Raw genomic sequence first — 18,430 nt, 5'->3', positions numbered from 1 at the left:
TGGACTGAGTTGTATTGTGCTTAAACCGTGGACCGAGTTATAACCTGGACTGTATATTATATATAAACCGTGGCCTGACATATAACTGTGGACTGTATAACCCGTGGCCTGAGATATAACCGTGGCCTGAGATAATGGTGTTGATAATGGTATGCGGTGTTCTTTTTATTTGAGATAGAGTGCTGAATTAATGCGTGTTGTTGTGGCTATATTAAAGCGGTGATTTATATGTGCGCTAAAGCTGTGTGCTATATGTGCGCTGTGGTTACATTGATCAGTATATATATATATATATATATATATATATATATATATATATATATATATATATATATATATATATATATATATATATATATATATATATATATATATATATATATATGTGTGTGTGCGTTGTGGTTATATTAACCAGTATATATATATTATGGTTTTCATTTGAATGAGTTATGAACTGAGTTTGTAGATATGGAATATGGTGGATATATTATATGAGGATCCTTGGAGAGATTTGAAGAAACAGTACATAAAAGTGTTTGAAATTTTTTTGTTGCCCTTTTTTAGTACAATTTCACTGTATATTAGCAGAAGTATTTTTTACAGAATGCATTCAATCATCTCTATGGTAGGAATAGTTCTCACTGGCAAGGAGAACTATCCTGAATGGTCCCGGATGATAAAACACACCCTCATCTTCAATGAGTTGTGGAAAGGAGTTTGTGTCGGAGAAGGAGACAATGACCCAGTGCAGCCTACATCAGACAAAGAGCTCGTCATTTGGGAAAACAAGAACAGCAAAGCATATGCATTAATCGCAGCATCTGTAAATGAAGAAGTAAGTCGCCATATTTCATCATATTCAACTGCCTTTGAAGCTTTACAAAAGCTGGAAGAACTCTATGACTCACGTTCTGCACTTGAGGTAGTCCAACTCATGATTAAACTCTTCACTCTTGAACTGCAAAATAATGATCCTCTTGCTCTTGCATCTGAAGTAAAGTCTATAATGCATGATATAAAATCCACTAAGGTTGAGCTAGATATCCCTCTTATTGCTTTTCTCAAGGCACTCTATCCTACTTACTCCAATTATCTTGAGTCTTTACAAGCAAATGGAAATCTTAAAGATATAACCTTTGACTCTCTTGTGAAAAAGTTTGTTGAAAGAGAGAAAGCATTTGGAAAGAAGACAGTCCCTGAATCTTCTGAAGAGACTGTTTGCCTTGCTCATAAAGAAAAACATCATGCTCAAGATTCTACAAGAGGAAGAGGTGGACGAAGAGAAAGAGGAAGATACTTCAGAGGCAGGGGGGCAGACATTCTCAAGCAGAAAAAGCAGATCTGCATTGCATTCGCTGCAAACGAAATGGATCACATGATGCTTCTACATGCAAGCTACCATGGGACAAAATTGAGCAGAAAAGAAACCAGCAGAAAGGTAAAACTGATGATACAGACAAAGGTAAAGCACCTGAATCCGCTCATTATATTGAGGCACAATGTAACATTAGAGTAAATGAAGATTTGTTTAATGCTTCACTTGCTTCTTCGAAAAATGATTGGTTACTTGATTCAGGAGCAACCTGTCATATGACTCATAGGAAAGATTTTTTTGAAGATTTCACTGACAATGTTGATGGAGCAATATACTTTGCAGATCAATCAAAAATCAAGCCATCAGGACTTGGCACAATCAGGCTTAAACTACCTGGTCTTCCAGACTTTCTTCTGGATCATGTTCTATATCTCCCATAGCTCAAGAGAAACTTGTTGTCCTTGGTCCACATCCGCTAGCAAGGTCACTCCATTCATATGTTTGATGGCAAGCTTGAGGTAAGAAAAGCTTCTGACCACTCACTTGTCATGAGGGGAATAGAAGAAGAAAGGCTTCTCAAACTGCAAGGAATCTCTGCTCATGAACAACATTTCTCATATATTTCTCATCATGAAGAAGGTACACTTCCATCAAGTTTATTATGGCATGCTATATTTGGACATTTAAACTATGACAGTCTTCGCTTATTGAAGAAAAATGGTGTTGATGGTTTGCCTACAATTCCTAGGAAACATAAGCAATGTGATGCTTGCATTCTAGGAAAGCATAGCAAACAGTATTTTCATGATTCACATTCAAGAGCACATAGGAAGCTTGAACTCATTCATTCAGATTTATGTGGCCCAATGCCTGTTCCTTCTGCAAATGGAAATAAATATATCATGACATTTATTGATGATTACACCAGAATGTGTTGGGTTTATTTATTAAAGAACAAATCTGATGCTTTTCAAACATTCAAGAATTTTCATAAATGGATTGAAAATGATGCACAATCTCATATTGGGTCTATTCGCACTGATAATGGAAAAGAATATACATCAAATGAATTTGAACACTATCTTCGCCAACATGGGATCAAACATCAAACAACTGTGCCTTATAATCCTCAACAGAATGGTGTAGCTGAAAGAATCTTGAATATGGTACGATCCATGCTTTTCTTCAAAAATGTAAAGATAATGTTTTGGGCTGATGTTGTTCTATGTGTTGCATATATAAAGAATAGATGTCCATCTAATGCTATAAGAAACAAGACTCCTTATGAATTGTGGTATGGACATGTTCCTTCGGTAAAACATCTCAGGATCTTTGGTTCCACCTGTTATGCTTTGATACCAAAGGTACATAGAAACAAACTTGGTGCTAGAAGTCATAAGTGTATCTTCCTGGGGTATTCAAACACCTCTAAAGCATACCGCCTCTATGATGAAGTAAATAAAAAGTTTGTTGTATCTAGAGATGTCATTTTTCTGGAATCATCCAAATCTGACAATGTTGTTGAGCGGCAACTTGATCGCTTGGATAGATTCGCAAAAACAAAATCATTTAAAGAATTTGATAATTAGATTCCACATCTTGAAGGGGGGATTCCTATACTAGATCAACATGTGGAATCTTCTTCTGAAGAACAATCTCCCCTGCATGAAACTCCAACAACGGATGATGCTTTAAGTGATGTAATTGATAGAATTGGAAGACTCAATCTTGATTCAGTCCCAACTCAATCAACAGAGCAGCCTGGACCATCTCAGAAAGGTCCCCCAAAGTGGCTGACAAAGACACTTGAAAGTGTTCATCCTGATGAAATTGGAAAAACAGGAACCAGAAATTCAAACCGACAAAATGGAGGTGATGTAGATGACTTTAATTCACCTGTTGATATGGATGTTACTTATGATTGTGAATTGAACTTGTCTACAGATTTTGAACCAACTTCCTTCCAAGAAGCTGCTTCTCATGATGAATGGAAAGAAGCGATGAAAAAGGAGTATGATGCCCTCATAAAGAATGGCACTTGGAAGCTGGTTGATCCTCCATTTGGAACCAAACCAATTGGCTGCAAGTGGGTCTACAAGAACAAATACAAAGTTGATGGCTCACTTGACAAGCATAAAGCTAGGCTTGTGGCAAAAGGCTTTGCACAGAAGGAAGGGGTCGATTATGAGGAAAATTTTGCCCCCACAGCAAAATGGGCCACCATCCGGACACTCTTTGCACTAGCTGCTCAGAACGGTTGGAAAGTCCATCAAATGGATGTAAAAACTGCATTCTTGAATGAAGATCTAAAAGAGAATGTTTTTATGTCCCAGCCTGAAGGATTTGCTGTGAAAGGACATGAACATAAAGTATGCAAACTTGTGAAGTCCTTGTATGGCCTCAAACAAGCACCACGAGCCTGGTATGAAAAACTAACTGAGCATCTTCTGAAACTCAACTTCAATCATTTTGATCTTGATGATGCAACTTTATTTATCAAGAAAGTTGGCAAAATTGTTGTATATCTTGTGGTATATGTAGATGATCTTTTAATGACAGGGAACAATGAAAGCTATATTGCATCCATAAAGAAAGAATTAGGAAAAAGTTTTGAAATGACTGATTTGGGCTATGTTCATTACTATCTTGGCATTGAAGTAACCCAACATCCAAAATCCATATTTCTTTCTCAAAAGAAATACATTGGAGATTTGTTAAATAGATTTGGCATGACAGAGTGCAATCCTCTTTCTACTCCAATGGAACAAAACTTAAAGCTCACATCTATTGAAGGAAAGGAATTTGAGGATGCAACAAAGTATAGACAGCTTGTAGGAAGTCTCATCTACCTCACTACTACCAGACCATACATTTCATTTACTATTGGAATCCTCTCCTGGTTCATGCAAAAGCCTTGTGAGGGACATTGGTCTGCTGCAAAAAGAGTTCTAAGGTACTTGAAGGGAACTCAAGACCTTGGAATCAAGTATACACATGTGGACGACTTCAGCTTGATTGGATACTCTGATTCAGACTTCGATGGAGACAAAGAAACTGGAGTATCTACTTCAGGATATGCTATGAGTCTTGGATCAGGAGCTGTCTCTTGGAGATCACCCAAGCAATCAGTTCCAGCAGATTCCACAACATAAGCAGAATACGTGGCAGCAGTTGAAGCAACGAAAGAAATTGTGTGGCTCAGGAAAATTCTTGAAGATTTGCAGGTAAAATAAGTACAATCAACTCCACTCATGATTGACAACACCTCTGCAATAAAGTTGGCCAAGAACCCAAAGTTGCATGATCGTACAAAGCACATCAATACTACATATCATCTGATCCGACATCCTGTTGAGGCCAAAACAATCCATCTCCGTCGTTGTTCCACAAATGAGCAAATTGTAGACATCTTCACCAAAGCGCTTGGAAGAGAAAAGCTTGAAAGATTCAGAACGATGCTTGGACTCACCAACATCCCTTCAGATTAAGGGGGGGAATGTTGACACCTAATCCTCTACGATTGGGTGAATTTGGAATGTGAACAGTCATCAAGAAGATGAACTGATCAGTCACATTCATGTATATAACAATAACTACCTAATGAAATAAAAGAATCAGTTTTTCTGCCAAGTCTGGAGTTACTCCTGGCCTGACAGACCCTTCATCTCCCTTTTCTCCTATTTTCCTTTATTTTCGTAAATAAAATGCCAAATAATGCCTCTTTTCCTTTGCCAATTTCCTTAGACATAAATAAACTGAAAGTAACACCCACTAGGATGTTCTTCCCAACATTCAGTTTAGAATATGTGTCCCACGACCTTGGTCTTATTTTTCTTATATTAACTTTATTACATGAACTTTTAATTGGGGGTTGTTACAGAAGGAAAGAGTTCTACGAGGACATCCAAATCTAACATGGTTTAGGGATCTCATCAGGATTATGAGAACCTAACATAACCATCAATGAAATTTGAAGTGCATTAACTCCCTGGAAAGTTCTGAAACTTTGAAAATATACATAAGCACATTTTGAAGATTGAATTAGACCACAAATTTCAAGTGGAAAGTTGCTATCAGTTAAGTTGAAAAGATCACTATTATCCAGATGGCATCCATCTTCATCACTGGTTTGATCAAAATTTTCGACTTCAATAAACATATTACTCAAGTCATAAGATTCTTCTAATTGAACATCTATGGATAAATAGATTCAATCAATCTCAAGAGTAACCTAAATTGAGGAAAATTTTTGATGTAACACTTGAAATGATATGGAAGTGAAAGGATGCTAAATGATTTGATTGCTTTCTTATTCATCATGGATAACCTTATTACCTTGTGTCAATTTGGAATTCTGCAAGTTAGGTTGTAGATTCAAGGAGCATGACATATTTTCATTACAAGCAACATGACACAAGGAACAATGAATTGAAAAAGAGGTTTCCCTGAGAAAATCTTCTTCGACCGAATCACATTGTAGATCTAAATATTTCAAATCAAGATATTCCTAATAAATCGAAAGATCAATTGGTGCACTTAGGCATTCATCTTCATAGACATCAAAGGAATCATCATTATCAGAATGATGGTTTCCAAAGACTTTAGATTAACTAGGAAGATTAACTTCATTTAATTGACTATCGAAGTTAGTAGAATCTAAATTAGATGAGAATGAAGTAAAATTATCTTGACATAAAGGAATTTGAAAAAGAGTAGAAGGATGGAAATAATCTTCACCTTTCTTCTCCTCTATCTATGAAATGTGACTACCCTGTACCTGAGCTTTGTTTAGATTAGCAAACTGAGAATCAAAAGAGTTCGAAAGAGACTGATCAAGAAAACTAAGGGGTAAGGGTTTATGAGAATGAGATGATATAGGAGGACAAACGTCCAAATCAAATTCAAGAATTAAGTTATGAGAATTAATATCATCTTATGGAATGGAAGGATTGGTCTTCACCCTAGGCTCCATGAACCATTCAAAGGTTTCCTCCATTAGATCTAGATCATGGAAATTGGATGAAGGTTGAAGAGACAAATCAACAATTTAATTCCCTTACTTCCAAATTTCAACATCATAATCAGGAGGCACCCAGTTTTTAACTGAGAAAGGAGGAGGAAAAGTAAAAAAAGAAATATTAGGTTCCTCCTTTGAAATTATAGGTGTCTCATGGTTCACAAAAGTTAGAAGAACATAAACATCAGCGGGTTCATACTCACAATGTAAATAGATTTCAACCAAACGTTTAAACTTTCTTTTAAGTAAATCCCAATATGTATCTTCTCTAGGAAACTCATCACAAAGGTGAAGGAATCGATTAGCAAAATCCTCAATTGATTCATCAAGGTTCATTCTTAGTTGATTAATCCTTTTAAGGACATCCTGATAATCATACTTATCAAAGACTAAATGAAGCTCCTTGATGAAATGTTCAAAAGAATGAATGGAAGCAGATGGTAGGGTATGAAACCAACGGTTAACTTGACCTTCAAGTGTGAGGAAGAAAATAACACAAGCCACATCTTCATAATTGATTTCATAATGTTCACAGAACTTATGAAAACGAGATCCATGCTTGGTTATGGATGTATCACCCTCACCGTCAAAATTTACTTGAGACAAGTCATAAAATGTTTCGTGGAGATGAAAATTTTACTAGGGGATAGGGAAGAAAAACATTCCAGGATTATGTTTTGGGATTGAGACATTTAAGCTAAGAGATTCAATACAAACTCAATGGTCACAACTTGTCATCTGGCCCTCCTTCTAGTTCCAAGTGTTGACGGTGCTAGAAATATGTCAACTAAGGGGGTCTCCCCTATATGAAGTCCCAATTAGACCTCACACATTTGGAGTGGGAGCCCCACTCGAGTATTGGCCCGAACACCATAAATCTAAGATTTTCCTTGGATACAATGAATCACATAAGATAGTATGCACATAACCTTTGAAATCAGCAAATAAGTTGACACTGTGAAACACCAATTGCAATGTGTAAAGGGATACCTTCACGAGAGGTAAATAAGAGTGAGCCTATAGAAGGAAATAATAATACTAACCTAAGAGAGGCACACGAAAGCAAGGAAAGATTCATTAGTTATCTAGTGAAATAGTTCACATAGACACAATGATCATTAAAGAAAATACAACACATATTCAACAAGATAAGTACCAAAGCCAATGAAGTAGTTCAATTTCTTTAGTACATATGAACATAACATATACCATAAACATCCAAAGAATATTCTTACAATATTCATGATACATGCATGAAAATGTGTCGGTTCAATGATCTTTTGATTATTAGGTGAAAGATCCAAGTACACAGTTACAATGGCAAGCCACTAGCTCCAATAGTGGAACATTAAGTCACTTCTTTCTTCTCTAAAGAATGATCTTCTCTCCTATGCTAAGCTAGAGAAGCCAAGGCTAGTTCTCCAAAGCCTAAGCCTCCAAAAGCACTTTTCTTGAGTTATGAGGGTGTATTTATAAATAATGAGGTGACTCTCCACCTCCCATGTGACTCTTGACCTCCCTCATGATTCTTGAGCTTCTACTATGACTTTTCAAATACTTACATGACCTTTGAGCTTCTATATGACTTTAGAATTCTCTAGTGATGCTTCATATTCCATGTGGGACCATTGGTCTTCCACACATTTACAGTTTGTCATTTTGTCATTTTGTAAATACATAATTACACTCCACATCATGTGGCAAGACTCATTGACACATATTACGTTGTGATGACACTTATACAAGCCATGACTTGGAAAAATATGACTTGGATCTCCGTGATGATATTTCCAAGCCAATCTCCTCTTCTTTCTGCTTCCTTCATGTCTTCATCAAAGATCTTGTATATCCTTCCTCCTCCAAGGGGCTGATTAATATGGAGTCTTCATGCAATCTTGATCTTTGATCTTCGGTCGTAATCTAGTGTCCAAGCTCCATCTTCTTGCTTGATGATCTCTTCATGGTTCCAGCTTCACAAGTGTCTTTCATATGATCTCCTTTGCACCCTCCTTGAACATCATCCTATTATGTCAAGATACAGTACCTGTAGATGGGATTCACTCATAAAAAGATGACATCAGTCTAGAAACTCGTAGTCTATCTGATTCTTCATGAGCATCACTGATTGGCTTGGAAATGAGTATTGGACACAGAGGAAGGCTCAGGGATTGCACAGTGCGTAGTTCCAAAGGATAGGAGTGAGGGATTGATGATTGTGACTACGTAATGTGCATCAACTGTAGTCCTGAGAAGCAATATTACGTAGTTGAGGGTCACAGTGAGGTAGGTTTTCCCACTGCAACTACACAATGTGAAATTTTGGAGAGAGATTGGGCCACAAGATTATGCATGTGCATAGTTTAGGGAGACATAGAGATTGACCACTAACAGAGATTATATAGTGTGTAGAAAGAGACTGACTGGGAGGCAAGACTATGCAATTTTGAGGGGTAGGATGTATCAATTAAGAATAGTGACTATGTAATGTGAAGTCCTTGGAGGCAGTGATATGCATTGCACAATCCCGACTAAGGCCTGAGACTATGTAATGTGCAGTTCATGGAGGCAAACTCGAGGGAGGTTGATCGGGGAAGGATTATCTTCTGAAAATGACTAAGTGTGGGACCAAAGAGCTGAGAGATGGAACAAAACATGACTTGAACATGGTCACGCACTTTATATTATCAACCATTTGAAAATGAAGCATTCACCACCCAAAATCAACATGTCCTCAGTGAAAAACAACAAAATAACACTAAATTTGGATCAGGGTTTCTAGTTGCACCCTTTGAACTGGGAAATTCTGGTTGCAACCACATGAAGGAAGGCATGTGCATGCAGCTGGAGCCTTCTGGTCACATGCACAGCTTGGTATGTGTGTGGTTTTCCTGTGATGACAGATAAAAAAGAATCTCCAACTCAGGGTTAGATCACTTGTGGATGTTGTCTAACATCTCGGTGATTAGGTGTCCCCAAGAGGTATCACTAAGTTTCCAGTTAGTAGACCCCATTTCCATGACTAGAACTTGGTTGTCAGGTCATGTCTTAGTAACTCCCAACTCATGTTTCCCTGGAGAGCTTATAAAAGTGGGTAAATGTGGAGTGGGGGGTTGTACCAGATCACCAAAGCAAGATCCAGCCTTACAATGAGCCCTACAAGCCAATAAATCCATTTTTTTCTACCTCATGACACATTATATAATGATCCATTCTATATGAATGAAAATCTTAAATGTGTTCTCAAGTGATGGTTATGATGAGGTTGGCATTGAGCAACTATTTTTTTAACAACATAGTATATGTTTTGGGTGATTATAATGTTCAAATATTACAACACGTTATAAAATTACTAATATGTATTTTGGCCAACAAGAAAGTAATAGGTAGTCAATGATGATTACTTTTTATCTCGTTTTAGGAAGAAGTAATAATATTAAGAGGTGGATCACTATATTTCTTAACTCAAAGAGAAATAATATGTTGATTGGTCTCTTTCCTATTGAAAGGTGGCATAATAATCTTTTTTTAATTAGAAATCTCAATTATGTGGTCAAGATTCAAAGATGCTTGCATATTTTCATCGTCTCCTCTATATCAACAAGCAAAATTTTCAACATTAACTTTATTGCATCTTTAAAACCATATGTTTATCATTGCTAAACATGTTTCCCTTTTCACATTTACTTGATATGATTATAAAATGATAGTGTCTATTATCAAATAACAAATGGCATGGATCATGGGTCTATGGCCTATACTTTATTGCTAGTAAGGGGGCCATGATGTCCCATAAAGTTACATTTAAAAATAGTAAAATAATACTTACATTAACAAATTAAAAATTAGTTGAGCCGAGAGGCTCATTCTACAACCTACTATGATGGTGATGTGTAAGTCTGTCCGTCCATCCGTGCTCAACATTTGTGAACTAAAAATAAACTACTCTCTAAATAGAAAAGTAATGTCGGCTATAATAAAAAACAAAGACTAATATGTTATATATGTTTAGTTAGTTTCCATATGACATAATATAATTTCATGTAAATAAATTAAAAGTAGAAAAAAAGTGTAAGATGTTTAAACCTTATATTTTTCAAAAATATTTCAACACAGGATTTTTTTAACTAATTTGAATATCTATGTTAACTAATTTATGTGGATATCAATTTATTTACACATTGTATTTTGTACTCTAAAAGAAGTTTTCACTTGAAGAAATTTGATCCCTATTGGCTCATGTTAGATCCGGAGTTAGATGGATCTAGGTAGGTAATAACCAAAATACTCTATCAATATTGGCTACAAAAAAATATTTTAGCGTCAGCCATAATTAAACTATTTCATTGACCATATTAAGTAACTTAATTTGTATAAATTTTATATAGAAAATGATAAAGTAATTGAAATTAAAAAAAAAAAAAAAAAAAAAAAAAAAAAAAAAAAAAAAAAACTTATATTTTCAATTTCCATTGTAAGGGAGATTCGTAATTTATTTAATTTTTAATATAGATTTATTATATAATGTTTAAAAAATATTAATAACAATAATTTTCTTAATATAGAATCAAATTTGAGTGGAGGAGTTAACAACCCAAGATAACCCCAACTTATATATATATATATATATATATATATATATATATATATATATATATATATATATATATATATATATATATATATATATATATATATATGACTATAATGGAGCAAACTAGACATGTCTTGGGAGCGGGTGCGCGTTTGGACAGGGGAGCCGATTACAGTCGAACAGCTGTTGGACGCCTCTTTTCTCCACCAATCACTGTAATGACCAATCCTCTTTCGCCATGGGACGCTCGCTTTCTCTCGACGCATGCAGCTTCCATGCATGAAGCTCTGGAACGTGGGGGTACGTGGTACTAGCTCCTCCTTCCATCCATTCCAACTCCTGACTCGAGGACCTCTGCTATATATCCCCGCCTTTGCTATCATCTTCGTTTTTCCTCCTCTGGCCATCTGGGCCGGGGGTTTTCCGCTCACCCAGCATCTCTTCTCAGCTCTCTTTTCAGCCATCTGAGGATTGCTCGGTCTCCTGGTCTTTTTTTTCGACTCGGCTCTCTTGGTCCTTGGCGCGCCCGCGGCCTCTCCATGCAGGAAGGTTTCAACTGGTGGAGCGCTCAGAATCCCTCCTGGCACTCATTGTTTATCCTCACCTGCTGGTTTCTTTGGAAATGGAGAAATGAATGCATTTTCCAGAACTCCAGATTGCCCCTTGAATCTATCCTGATCCAAATCACGGGCAATCTGCCTCCCGCAGATTAATCTCCAATCCAGCTCTGTTTTTCATATTCAGCATTTTTGGACCATCTACTCTTCAATGCTGGTGTACTTTCAGTTATTGGTTTCCTGTCTCAGCTCCCACTGAAGGCTTATATTTCTCTCCTTCTCAATCTTTTTTGGAAGGTCTGCTTCTCTCTTGAAGCGACACTGTGTGTTTGTTTCATGGTTTTCCTCATGCCTATATGCTGCGCCTTTTTGCACAATGCGGGGCTCAGTGATTCTCGCTGGGTTTTCACTATAAAATCAGTGACATAATGTAAATATGCTGCCTCAACAGTTCTCACTATTGAAACAGCAGCATGTCTTCCTGCTGTTTCACATAGATATGATTTCGAACATGTATTTTGAACTCTATATTTTCTTAATATAACTATTTTGATTTTTCTCTCTGAAAAAAAAAAAAAAAAATATATATATATATATATATATATATATATAGATATAGATATATATATATATATATATCCATGTTATTAAAATATTTTAACATCAACTATAAATATATGGAGAGATATTTCTTATTCCATTGCTAAGTGCTTTCTTATTCAATGCATGAAAGAAGATTTGTAATTTCTTCAATATTTAATGTATAATACCGAGTTGACATATAAACATTTAAAAATATATTAATAATAAAAATAATTTAATATGTGTTTGTGTGTGTATATATATAAAGAGAGAGAGATTTTAATGTCGACCATGTGGGTCATAAAAAAAAAATCAATGGTTAAATAAAATATTTCAATGTCAATGAAAAATGACAAATTTCATATATCTACATTGATTAAAATATTTCAACATCAAATATAAATAGAGAGAGAGAGAGATTTCTTATTCCACTGATAGGTGTTTTCTTGTAGGGATGAAAGAAGATTTGTAATTTATTCAATGTTTAATACAAAGTTGACATGTAACATTTTAAAAAATATTAACAACAAAAATATTTCAATGTGTGCGTTTGTAAATAGAGAGAGATTCTACCCCATGGATATATGCTTTCTTAATATGAGAAGAAGTGTGTTTAAAAATATATAAATAACAAAAAAATATTTTGATGTGGACAATATGGGTCATAAATAAAAAATTTGCAATGGTCATGTTAAATAAATTATTTCAATGTCAACTATGCATATATTATAGAAACAAAAATTGACCAATTTCTTATAATCAAAATATTTTATTATTGTATTGCTCAAAATAAAAGAGATATGTAATTCCTTTCATAATCAACATGAAATTGACACATAATATATATATATATATATATATATAATTTTTAGAAATATTTTTTTTTTTTTTTTTTTTTGTAAAGTTAAGCAGATTATATTAGTTTTGTTGTATAAAAATACATAGATTCCTGGGAGTCAATGTGACCTCCCGGAGATATTGCTTCCAATGGATATATTCGCTGAAGATTGAGGTCGCTTGGCCAGTAGAACTGTCCTTGTAGCTCAATACGCTCTGGCGCGCCCAGAAAGTCCGGTCAGCACAGAGCTGCGCTATCTGAAGATTGTGATCGAGCATTCTGCAAAGCGGATTTTCGTTTCCAGAGACCGGTGTGACGGGATGCTGCTTGATTTTGCCCAATCCTGTTGGCTGTGTTCTCCCTTGGGCGTGACTTGCTCATAATCGATCAGGCATTGATTGAGTTTGCCATGGTTTCCTGTAACGAGGATCCCTTGTGGCCTAGGCTTGTGCTTGCAGATCCGATTGTTGGATATTGTGGCAGTTGGCTTTGAGTTCTCCCGCCTCCTAATCCTACCAAAGGCTGTGGTACTCTGCCAGATTGGAGTCGATCCCTTCATTTGCCAATGCATCAGCTAGCTTGTTTGCTTTCCTTCGAACGACTTGGAAGGTGATCCCTTTCATGTTGCAGAGTTGGCCTTGGAGATCTTTTAGTATTGCTGACAACCTCCAGCTTGGGGTTACTTTGTGCACCTGTGCGCCCATCTGGAGTTTCTTGATCAGCCTTATTATTATCCCTAAATCACCCTCCACTATCAGAGGTAGGAGTTTGTATCGACCAACCAGAGTGAGGCCTTGGAGGAGAGCGATTAGTTCTGCAGCGTTATTGGTGTTCACTCCGAGATTGCCGTGATAGATGAGGTAAATTGCTCCTGTGTGACCCCGTACCGCTCCCCCATAGCCTAAGAAATAAAAACCTTTATTTAAATTTTATACTATATAAAAAAAATATACTTCAAACAATTTAATTCCTCTAAACACTTATAAATCTTTAAATTAAAATAAATCTATAATAATAATTATATATTTTAACCAAATTTAATTTTTAAATATATCATGTCCATTCCTTAAATTGTGCTCCGAAATAGTCTTGACCACCTTTAATCGTTCAAAATAAAGGTTATTAGCACGTATTGGTTGTCGTACTTTTAAATCAAAATAATTTTTTATTTCGTTTGGTGGTCGTTACACTAGATCCAAGATGAGGTATATACCCTCCCAAAGAGATTTAACTTATTTTAAAAATTTACAAAATACAAGAGTATATTAAAGTGATTTTTAATTTCAATCGCGGATCTCAATTAAAGATACTAATCTATTCAAACCTCGTTCGGGAATTCTAATTAAAGATGTTATTCTATCCAAGGAGACAAACCTTGTTTGGAAATTCTAATTAAATATATCAATCTTTATGGCGGACATACTGTGAGCGGGTAGTTGTGATTCAATGACCAAATAGTTTTGGTGTTCGTTGGGAAGTTAGGAATAGTGATTATTATTTATGTATATGTGTTTTTAATTTTATAAAAGTTTATTATTTGAAGAGTAATAATGATTAGTGATTTGATTACATGTTTCTTTTAGTGGGGAAAGTTACTAAATTCAATAAAATTATTGAATGAGCCATGTTTAGACAGTGCGATCTCAAATATGTAACCTTTTCTAAGTATTATAAAGGTTCAATGATGAAGTAAATTTAAATGTAAACCATAGAGTGAAAATGAGGGAGGACAATCTTTGTTCAAATGGGAGAGAGAAGTCACATCCATGTTTTTTTTATCATTTATATGAGCTAAGCATTTAACATCCCTTTCATTATACATGTTAATTATTAGAGGCAATATGGAGAGATGTTTTAACTAGTCTCATATCTTCCTATTGTATTTGTTATTGGGTATGTGTTACATTATTTGCACGACTAGCCTAACGCGTTACCCAAGCGGACCCCACTCATGGTTGAGTGGACCCACCCATGGTTGTGCGCATGGTTTTATGCATGATGGTTTTTTACCCATGGTTTTGTAAATCTGGTCAAATGAACTACAATTATGTTCTAATCCAGGGTTAATGGATTGGAGGATTTATGAATGCTTCGACATGTATATAATGTATTGTAACATTGAAAGGCATATAGTGAAAAATCAATCTGGTTTTCTCGGTTTTGGGTTCTACAAGGAAAAAATCTCTATGTATATTTTATGTTTTAGCCATTGTATATTTTTATGTTTTCAAGAATTTGTCTGCGGCTATTATTTGTACATAGTTAAAACCTTCATTTAGTATTAGAGCAGTTTTGGATTCAAGGATACGCCTTTGTGGCTAAGGGGTTTTTCTCGGGCCTATGGTAGATGATTTGAAATGATCATAAGTTAAAACTGATGTAGAATGGATTAGCCATTAATGAATAGAATGTTAATTGAAAGTGTGGATACCGAGAGAGCTGCTTGAGAAGAAAGACTTTACGACAACTGATAAAACATAAGTAAGATGCATAACAAAAGTGAAAACAACAAAAACACAGCAATACCAAACAACAAAGTTGATTACAGAGTTCGTCCCTGATGGACTATGTCTCCGGGTCCGCTTTCAAGATGGGTGACCGCTTTATTAGGATTGAAATAGAAGAGGTCGATTACACAGAGATTTGACCAAACTGAATGTGCACACAGGAACTTCTAGTCATTGTCAAAGGATAGCTCTCTGAACCAGCTTTCCAATGCCTGTCACGGTTCCCAATTCCGACTCTGGATGCTCCTGTTACACTGAAAACAAAAATGACTATGACCTCCAGAACCTGCATACAAAATCCAAAACCACTCTCCCTCCCTGTTCAATGAACAAAAACTGCCTCTTATAGGCCTGCAAATACATTCAAACTACTCTGGACTAAACTTGGCATGAATTGGCTGAAGTTTGGGTTTTTGGTTTTGGTCCTACCATGTTCTGCCACCTTAGGGATAAGGTTACATGGTATTCGAATTAGTTTGGAACAAAACTCCAACAAAAAACCCATAAATAACTTTGGGTCAGCTCCGAACCGTTAACAGTTACTGTCAGCGTGAATTGGGTGGACTGTTGGCATGTGACCAAGCAGTCTAACCCTTGGCGGCCACCTGCATAGTTTACCCCCGTGGTTCCGGCAGTCAATCCCTGCGGTTACACCAACTCACATGTTTCACGAATCCGCTGCGGTTTGATGCTGCGATTATCTCCAAGCTGACAGTTAACTCCAGAACGGTCAATGCTAGCCTCCGCCTTACCACTGCCTGTTCACATGTTTTACAATCCCCCACGTGGTTTCCAAGCCGGCGGTTAACTCCAGAATGGTCAATGCTAACCTCCGCCTGTTCACATGTTGTTGTCTATGCCTGCGGTCTCCGACGTGGTCTAACCCCGCGGTTAGGGACTGATATGTATTGTTTGTAATTTTTTATATGTTTATAACATAACCAAGATTTGTTACATGGGTTTTAGACTTAGGAAATTGGGTTTTATGTATTGTGTTAATACATAGATTTGTAGTATAACATGTTTGATAGGTTTAGGACTAGTTTTTAGGTATTTAGTGTATGGATTTAGATTTAAGATTAGGGTTTAGGCTTTACATTAGGTTTTTTAAAATACCCTTTTACAACCTAATGTCACAAGGCAACATTAACAACATTTGTCACACAATGACAAACCTGTTGACATCAAAACCTGTGAGTGGACGACAAAACCCACATCGACACCAAATCCTGCAAAGTGGATGACAACCTCATGTTGACAACCCAAATCCTGCAAGGCGAATGACAAACACATGTCGTCGACCAAATCCTGGTGGAACTGACAACAAACACATGTCGACAGCCAGGTACAAAACCATATCAACTGAACACCATGAAAACCATAGACATTACCTGAACAACCTGAACCATAAACAACACTGTTGAAACTGAACAATACCGGACTGAATTGTTGATGATGACACTGTACACTAACAATGAACCTGTGCAACTAATCTGATGAGATCCTCCTAGATCAGTAGACCTTATAACAGTGGGAGATCTATGAGAGCAATTCTTGTGGTGAAAGGAAATGGTGAACAGTGGAAAGATAGATATCAAGAAATTCAACGAATGGAGTTTTGAGTTGTGGAATCTCCAAATAAAAGACTTGTTGGTCGACAGAGATCAATGGATTAATGTGGATCCAGGTGCGATACCAACAGGGATGTCAATAGAAAACTAGTTGAAGTTGGATCAGAAGCCAACGAGCACTGTACAATTGTGTCTCTTAGATTCAATATTGTTGAATGTGTCAGGGAAAGCTATGAAAAAGGCTTTGCGGAAAAAGTTACGGGCTTTGTATCAATCTAAGTCCCTAGTGAACAAATTGTTCCTATGCAAAAGTTGTTGTAGAGCCTCTAACTTGCACTTGATTATCCATCATTACCTACAGTTTTCCCTCACTCATCTCTCTCTTTTGCCTCATTTTCCTTGCAAACCTACCCAGATCATTACATTTGATGTCTTTAAGCATGATTTAGTGAACTTTGCTAATGTGTGACTGTTTTGTTTAGATTTTGACATATTTACAGAGATTCCGCAGCTGTCTGGCAATTCCGCAGCCATTCAGCGATTCCGCAGCCATCTGGTGATTCCGCAGCCTTTTTGTTAATCTCAAGGTTCCACGTGTCATTTTGCAAAACGAGCCACATGGGCACGTGGGAATAAAGGTGCTCAAGGTTCCTGTGCTATTGGTTCGATCAGCCACATCATCTACACCTCCGGTCAACGAGGGTCAAGCCACGGTCAACAAAGGCAGCTTAACGGTGTTGCGTAAGCTGTTGGGTCACGTCAATGCAACTGGTGATTTGTCCGTGTTACGCAGGTTGTGGGAAACATAATCCAACTCTGGATTCAATTCCCATAACGACCAGAACCTCCAGCTCATCCACGAGGCTTATGACGTGTTGCTGAACCTTTATTACGCATGACAGATTAGTTAATTTTCAGTTTCTAGCTTTACGCATTAGGCAATCGTTTAGATGCCTATAAAAACTTGCGTCTGTGTACGCTTAATGTTACTTTTTAGTTGCTGTGTTTTATGAACTCGTTATAATTTTAGTGCATTTCAAGACTCTGTTTTGATAGTGCTATTCTAGCACTCTTGATTGTAATTTTCTGCATATGGAGTAATAGAAGGCAGTGTTGTTCTGACGTTTTCAAATCCTTGAGTCTTCTTTGGGTTGTATGAATGGAGGGCCCCTGTTCATGACTGCCCTTGTATAGTATTTTATGTTCATATTCTTGCTATTTCCTTATTTTCCATTCAGCATTTCCTTTTCTTTGAAACATGTACAACTTGATTTACTTTCATTGTCATTTCATTTGCAACATTCATTTTGACTGATCAGATTTGTTTTTCTGCAGGTTTTTTACCCGGGATTGTTTTTGTCTTTATGTATTTGCTTTATATCTGATGGCATTTTCAGTTGACAGATTCAAAGTTGTTGCCTTTACTTTATTTTCATAGCTGATTTCTAGTTT

Source organism: Pinus tabuliformis, chromosome 1_1 (assembly GCF_031772625.1).
Source record: "Pinus tabuliformis cultivar Carrire ecotype Pingquan chromosome 1_1, CPIR1, whole genome shotgun sequence".
Taxonomy (NCBI): domain Eukaryota; kingdom Viridiplantae; phylum Streptophyta; class Pinopsida; order Pinales; family Pinaceae; genus Pinus; species Pinus tabuliformis.
This window is presented reverse-complemented; position numbering follows the sequence as displayed.